This window comes from Triticum aestivum, chromosome 3B, assembly GCF_018294505.1.
Source record: "Triticum aestivum cultivar Chinese Spring chromosome 3B, IWGSC CS RefSeq v2.1, whole genome shotgun sequence".
NCBI classification, from domain to species: domain Eukaryota; kingdom Viridiplantae; phylum Streptophyta; class Magnoliopsida; order Poales; family Poaceae; genus Triticum; species Triticum aestivum.
This window is the reverse complement of record NC_057801.1, coordinates 302526982-302535799: the sequence shown is the minus strand read 5'-3', so window position 1 is coordinate 302535799 and position 8818 is coordinate 302526982.

Sequence of the window (8818 nt, the reverse complement as noted above, 5' to 3'; positions counted from 1 at the left end):
GTCGTCCACAAGATAGGGGGACGCGCCCAGGGGGGTGGGCGCTCCCTACACCCTCGTGGATGGCTCGGGACTCTTCTGGCCCAACTCTTTTATTCCGGGGGCTTCTTTTGGCCCATAAAAAATCATCCAGAATTGGCACGTCAATTGGACTCCATTTGGTATTCCTTTTCTGTAAAACTCAAAAACAAGGAAAAAGCAAAAATTGGCACTGGGCTCTGGGTTAATAGGTTAGTCCCAAAAATCATATAAAACAGCATATAAATGTATATAAAACATACTAGATGGATAATATAATATCACGGAACAATCAAAAATTATAGATACGTTGGAGACGTATCAAGCATCCCCAAGCTTAATTTCTGCTCCTCCTCGAGTAGGTAAATGATAAAAACAGATTTTTTGATGTGGAATGCTATCTAACATAATTATCAATGTAATTTTCTTTATTGTGGCATGAATGTTCAGATCTGAAAGATTCAAGACAAAAGTTTAATATTGACATAAAAATAATAATACTTCAAGCATACTAACAAAGTAATTATGTCTTCTCAAAATAACATGGCCAAAGAAAGTTATCCCTACAAAATCATATAGCCTGGCTATGCTCTATCTTCATCACACAAAATATTTAAATCATGCACAACCCCGGTTTTAGCCAAGCAATTGTTTCATACTTTAGTATTCTCAAACTTTTTCAACTTTCACGCAATACATGAGTGTGAGCCATGGACATAGCACTAGAGGTGGAATAGAATATGGTGGTTGTGGAGAAGGCAAAAATGAGGAAGATAGTCTCACATCAACTAGGCGTATCAATGGGCTATGGAGATGCCCATCAATAGATATCAATGTGAGTGAGTAGGGATTGCCATGCAACGGATGCACTAGAGTTGTAAGTGTATGAAAGCTCAAAAGGAAACTAAGTGGGTGTGCATCAAACTTGCTTGCTCACGAAGACCTAGGGGAAGTTGAGGAAGCCCATCGTTCGAATATACAAGCCAAGTTCTATAATGAAAAATTCCCACTAGTATATGAAAGTGACAACATAGGAGACTCTCTATCATGAAGATCATGGTGCTACATTGAATCACAAGTGTGGTAAAAGGATAGTAGCATTGCCCCTTCTCTATTTTTCTCTCTTTTTTTTGTTTGGGCCTTTTCTCTTTTTTATGGCCTCTTTTTTTCTCTTTTTTTTATTTTTCGTCCGTAGTCTCATCCCAACTTGTGGGGGAATCATAGTCTCCATCATCCATTTCTCACTGGGACAATGCTCTAATAATGAAGATCATCACACTTTTATTTACTTACAACTCAAGATTACAACTCGATACTTAGAACAAAATATGACTCTATATGAATGCCTCCGGCGGTGTACCGGGATGTGCAATGAATCAAGAGTGACATGTATGAAAAATTATGAAAGGTGGCTTTGCCACAAATATGGTGTCAACTACATGATCATGCAAGGCAATATGACAATGATAAAACGCGTCATAATAAACGGAATGGTGGAAAGTTGCATGGCAAAATATATTGGCATGGCTATGGAAATTCCATAATAGGTATGTAGGTATGGTGGCTGTTTTGAGGAAGGTATATGGTGGGTTTATGGTACCATCGAGAGTTGTGCGGCACAAGAGAGGCTAGTAGTGTTGGAAGGGTGAGAGTGCATATAATCCATGGACTCAACATTAGTCATAAAGAACTCACATACTTATTGCAAAAATCTATAAGTCATCAAAACAAAGTACTACACGCATGCTCCTAGGGGAAGGGTTGGTAGGAGTTAACCATCGCGCGATCCCGACATCCACACATAAGGAAGACAATCAATAAATAAATCATGCTCCAGTTTCATCACATAATAGTTCACGATACGTGGATGCTACGGGGATCACAAACTTTAACACAAGTATCTCTCAAATTCACAACTACTCACTAGCATGACTCTAATAACACCATCTTCATATCTCAAAACAATCATAAGGAATCAAACTTCTCTTAGTATTCAATGCACTTTATATGAAAGTTTTTATTATACCCATCTTGGATGCCCATCATATTAGGACTAAATTCAAAACCAAAGAAAATTACCATGTTGTTCTAAAAGACTCCCAAAATAATATAAGTGAAGCATGAGAGTTCATTAATTTCCTCAAAATAAAACCACTGCCGTGCTCTAAAAAGATATAAGTGAAGCACTAGAGCAAATGACAAACTACTCCAAAAGATATAAGTGAAGATCAATGAGTAGTCAAATAATTGTGCAACTATGTGAAGACTCTCTAACATTTAAGAATTTTAGATCTTGTTATTTTATTCAAACAGCAAGCAAAACAAAACAAAATGACATTTCAAGGATAGCACACATCATGTGAAGAAGCAAAAACTTAGGTTCAACCGATACTAACCGATAATTGTTGAAGAAGAAAGGTGGGATGCCTACCGGGGAATCCCTAAAGCTTGGATGCTTGAGACTTCTTGAAATATTATCTTGGGGTGACTTGGGCATCCCCAAGCTTGAGCTTTTGTGTCTCTTGAATTCCTTTTATATCTCGGTTTCCTAAATCTCGAAAGCTTCATCCACACCAACCTCAACAAGAACTCGTGATCGCTAGGTGGTCGTTCATGTTTAATACCATCATTGAAAGCATGGATCATAGAGAGATAGAGCTTTTGGGTAGAAAATTCACTTGGTATAATACTTAGCAAAACCCGACGTATGAGAAGCTGGATTGAGTCCTAGCAAGCATCGACTGGGAACAGAAATTCTTCTTGGTTACAGTGCAAGGGTTATCTCGCGGTATCTCTGACCACACCCCGCTGCTGGTTGACTCTGGTGAGGCAACACATGTGCGCTACAAAAAAAATACACTTCCGTGATGATACGTGTTTGTCACAGTAGGTCGCGTTTTCCCTCATGCATGTACATCCATGACGATTTTATGATAGAATCAAGAAAGTCATACTTGTGCTGTCGTAGAAGTGTTCCATGACATTACCAAACTTATGATCACGGAAGTGTCCACTTCCATGATGATAAATCGCGTGTCATAGAAGTGCTTTCGTCAAGGGTGACCGACACGTGGCATCCACCATAACGGGACGCTGTTAACCACCATTAACCTATCGGGTCCATTTTTTGGATCCGATAACCCGCTAACAGCCACGACCAATGCCGATTTTCCATGTGTAAAATTCTCATTGGCTGACGGATCCATGCGTCAGCTCCGCGTTGGCACAAGTGTCACACATCCAACGGTCGAGATGGGCCTATGATATGTTGAAACATGGACCGGCCCAAAAGTGGCCCATAAAGTTTAAATGGGCCGGCCCAACCGAAAGCCCATAAGATTTAGCGGACCATAATGGGCCGGCCCAGCTAAAGGCCCACAAGATGTTGCCGACCATAATGGGCCAGCCCAGATAAAGGCCCACAAAATTTAGCGGACCATAATGGGCCGGCCCAGCTAAAGGCCCACACAATTTTGCAGACCATAATGGGCCGGCCCAGCTAAAGGCCCACAAGATTTTGTAGACCATAATGGGCCGGCCCAGCTAAAGCCCAACATTCTCTGTCAAATCGGCCCATCAACGGCATGTCCTAAACTTGTCATCAACGCGGCCCATGGTCACTTCTGGCATGTTAACGGTCCGCTAAGTAATTGGGCCGAATTACGGCCCAGTGTATTTCCGGCCTGTTAAAGGTCCTACTTCATTTGGGCCCATTTATAGGCCATCAAAACTTTCGGCCCATAAACGATCGTGAAGGATTTGGGTCATATTCGGCCATGTCTTACATTCGGCCTATTAGAGGCCCACTATAGATTTGGGACACTTTTGGCCTGTTGTCATTTTCGGCCTGTTAACGCCGGACGAAAACCATGGGCCATATGTGGCCCAACGTCATATTGGGACCATTAACGACCCATATAAAAATTGCGATAATCTAGCCCGACCAAAGTTCCGGAATGTTAAAGGCCCGTGTATTAGGTCGGCGCATTTACGGTCTGTCCGAATTTCAGCCTCTCAAAGATCCGCATCGTAAATGGGCCACCATTTTGGCCTGCTAAGACCAGTGGGTTATTTGGCATAATCAGGGGCCAATCTCACTTCCGGTCTATTAAAGGCACATGTTTTTATGCGCTCGAGATATTTACAGCTGTAAACGGCCTATTTTTACTGAGGGCCCAAATTATGTTTAGGCCTGTTAAAGGCCCACTATGGGCACAAGCCTACTAGAAAAATATGAAAGCTTATGCTGATTTAGGCCCAGATATTTTTAGTGGGCTACATGCCAATTTCGGCCCGTAATCGTTTTTAGCCCAATTGGAATGCGCCCGATGAATGTTGGCATGTTGGGCTCCTATGAAGCTTTCGGCTGAATAAATTACTAAGATAAACCTACACTATACAAAAATAGCATCGTAATTACTGTAGCATGTGGCAGCATCATCAATGTTGTATCACAACAAAATAAATTCCAACCATACAACAAAAGGCCTGTTGGCATAAAGTTTACAGTCCTTCCAGATAAAAGCACCATTAGATGTATAGAAGCAAAGATAATTTGACCTGAGTGCTAATGTTTTAGGCTGTAGAATCTGATGGCGCAGCACGATCTCCACCTTTTTCCGCCATTGATCTTGAACAACGAAGAGAATGTCTGATAGTCTGGTTTCAAAACCATTCATATCTTGACGACATTTTTCAACCACTATTCTTGTTTTCGAAACGACGTCCATTAGGGATTGGACTTGTGTCTGGAGCACAGATATATCACTCTGTCTAGCAGGAAGATTTGTTCAGTAGGCGATATGGACGAGGTTACCTTGACAACCAACCCAGAATTAAGCAGGAAGGTGCTTTTTGCACTGTTAGTGGAGAGATACTGACGCACTGCACCAAGAGGTGACATTGTGCCTGTGGTAACCTCGTCACCTTCAGGTGGTTGTGGCTGTTCAATCATTTGTTCCATAGCTTCCTGAAAGTTTGAACTTGTAGATTAGTGTACTAGGTAAGTTACTAATGAGATAAAAACAAACGAAGTAGGTTAAACGTTTATACATAACTTATTTTGGTGAACTACTGTAATACATTAGCATGTATTGTAGTGCCAACTACATAATAAAATCACTTTCAGAACATATGTCCATGTAGCATCCATACTTTATTGTCTATTTCCTCACATTCGTTGACGTCTAAGGATAAAGAGACATGGTTTAAAGTAGGATGAACATAGTATGACATCATTCATATCATGGGAAAACAGATATAAAACAAACAGACTATTTTATCATTGTGTGTGCATGTGAACATAACAACTAGATTACAGATCAAGACCAAAAGAATATCATTCATCTCTTTTAAACCATGTAAGGTGAAGTGATACATTAATACAACTGTGTATAAAAGTGAACAGAGTAATTGACATTGGTTGCAAACCAAGTAGTTAAATGAACACATCACAGTACCAATCAGTTCAAGGCAGGAGGAGTAAGGACTTACAACAGCGGCTTGAACTTGTGTGCCCATGCCTTTCATCTTGCTGGTGTGGCAATCCTTGAAGATTTTCACTGCATTCGGTTCAGGTTCTTTTTGGTCCGCTCGGGCTTTCCTATGTATTTGGAACAAGTCAATATAGATACAGTAATATGGCACAAAAAAGAAGAAGGAAGTAGCAGCTATTTACAAGAGCATCGCAGTGTGCAATATAGCTACGAGATCCTGTTATCTGTTGGAATTTCACTTTAGAACGGTTGGTTTTGTTCTTCAAACAATTAGCCTAGAAGAAGATACACTTGTAAGGCACATACATAAATACAAGTTCAATATGTGGTCTGATCAAATACATATAGCCTACCTGATACTTTGGATCATATCAGTGTTTAACAAGGGCTGTCTAGTCTTCATCTGTAATATATTCCACTGGAGATGTTAGGGCGATTTCATTGTTAGCCTTGCGTTCAAAGTGAGATTTTCTAAGGTGGTACCGATATTGTCACAGAGCATACTGAAAAACATGAGTGCATGCTTGTTTAGTTGCATCATCTTTCGGATCCAACTTGAACCTCATCTGTTGAAAAAAGAATGTGAGTCTTATTAGGAGGAAGCTAGAAAGTATGGGATAAAGCAAGACAATATTACTAATTATGATGAATAACATTACTTACGGATAAATGGTCAAGGAAGGTGTTAAACTGGGTATTGTCTTTCTCATTCTTGTACTGGATCCACGTTGGGAGGATACGTGCATGACACCTAACAGCAACGGCTGCCTCTGATACTAACTTGGCTGACTCTGTAGCATCATGTGGCCTTTTTAAACCTGCCTCAAAATGGATTCCCATTCTTCCTCCTTTAGATTTTGTTAATCTGTCCAGCATTATCCCTGATGTATGTTTCCGTTTGCGCCGTGGTGCTAGTTCAACAACAAATATGGAAAGTGTTAGTGTACGTCAAACTGTGAGATTACATATAAAGGAGCATGCAACTGCAACTGGACTCGGTCAGGTACCATCTTGGTGTTGATGCTCATAAGGTTCATCTGATCTTGCCAAGTCCTGTTGTGTCAGCGGTGCTTCGGAAGTAGTGTTGGATGTGAAGGCAGCTTGGAAACTGGCCAGTTCTGGAGCAAACGAACGAGTAACTCGTTGAGATGCTGGTATAGTTGAAGCGGATGCTACAGCTGGTGGAGCAGGTGATACTGTGTTTGTACATTTAGCCGGTGGACTTGGACCTTCTACTACACTATAAGTACCAGCAGAATCTCGACGGCACATCCTTTTCCGTTTCACCCGACGAGTAACAACACTCCCTACTATATTATTTTTCCTTGCTCTTTTTAACTTTGCCATGTCAAGCTGTACCCACAACACAAAAGAATAAAATCACTCTTCAGAACTCATTGATGCATGATACAGACTAGCAATACTTTGATTTAAGACAACCGTATGAGGATGGAATATGTAAGAAAAACATGACGGCATGACATATTCACATCTACGATGTGCAAGCTAAGTAGAAGGATTTTCAAGGAAAGAGAAGTAATGCAAGCTAGAAACCATATGAAAGATGCAACCAATATTACTCTGCCAAGTTAAAAGTGTCTTGTCATAAGTGGCAATTCGAAAAATTAGAAGCAGTACAACATAGAAATCAATGCAAGATGCAACCACTATCAAACTGCCATGTTAAAAGCGTCCAATCATGAGTGACTGATGCGGGATACACAACAACTGTTCTTTGATGTAAGAACATGGTATGATAGATAGATGCAGTGTATTCTGGTCATAGAAAGCCATGTCATATGCACATGTATAACGTATAAACTCAACAGGTGCAATTTAATCAAAATATAAGAAATACAGGCTAGACAACATATGCAACATGAAACCAATTATCACACTGTCAACGTAGAGCAAGCACCTGCGATGGTGGAGTACGGGAGATGAACTCATCATGTAGACTTGGGACTTCAACTTCATTAGCAGTAGTAGTGGCAAATCTAGAGAGTCTCTGTTTGCATCGGTGCGGAGGACCACCAACATCCCCTAACTTACTCTTTTCCTTCCTATTTTCTGATATTGCCTTATTAAGTCAAAACCACAAGAAGATGAATAAAAATAGCTCTGCATAAATGGTTGATGCATGATACATACGAACACTACTTTGATGTAAGGCAAGCGCAGGATAGGAGGATGGAATATATACAAAAAAAGACAGCATTTCATATTCACACGTATGATAGGTGTCGGATTTAGGGTTCCGGCAGACCCTTGAGGTTCGAACACTGGGGTGCGCGTGGAGGTTTCGCCTTCTACCTACCTGTTCCTCGCCGGATCGCTAGGATCTAAACTACGAGAAGAACAACACAAGAGACACAGGATTTTATACTGGTTCAGGCCACCATTGTGGTGTAATACCCTACTCCAGTGTGGCGTGGTGGTTTGCCTCTTGGGCTGATGATGAACAATACAAGGAAGAACAGCCTCGCGAGGGTCTGTTCTTGTGGTCTCTCTCTTTTTGCTGGCCGGATGGGTCGATCCCTCTACCTTGTGGGTGGCTAGTCCTATTTATAGGCGAAGGCCCTAGGCCTCTTCCCAAATATTGAGCGGGAAGGGCGCCAACAATTGGCCAATTTGAAGGGGAACATCTAGTACACTTATCCTGACTAAAGTTGGTCCTCGCCTGTCAAAGGCTCTGGTGGTGACACCGACTTGGGCTCCACGGTGACCTCCATCCTGCCGTTGGACTGGTCTTGGTCTTGTTGCACCGAAATGGATGCCTTTGCTTGATGCTCTCGCCTGTGCTTGCTCCCCTTGCACCAAAGAGGAAAGAAGGACACTGCGCGGGCTGGCGCCGGGCTGGCGCCCTTGGTCGTCATGGCTTGCGTCATGGGCACCTCGCGAGGTACCCCGCCTTGAACTCTCCGCCTCCTCGTGAGCCAGCCTGACGAGGCCATGCCTGAGGAAGCTCCTTGTCGTCTGCACCGCGAGGCTTGGCCCCTCGCGAGGGTCTTGAGCTTGTCCTGATGAACATGGGCCGTGCTGGGCCCCCTTTGAGCCACGCTGCAGGCCGCAGGCAGGCAAGTCTGGGGACCCCCGTTCCCAGAATGCCGACAGTAGCCCCTGGGCCCAAGGCGCGCCCGGACTTGGCCGAGCAGAGAGGCGAAAGGGCAAGTGCAAAGCATCGCGGGCCCTAACAGCGTGCGGCCTTGGGCGCCGCGTGGCGGTTGATTGGACGTGGGCGTCTCCGCAACCGCACTAGTTGATAAGGAGCGGCATCTGCCCTCTGCCTCCTTTGCTCTCTCCAGTTG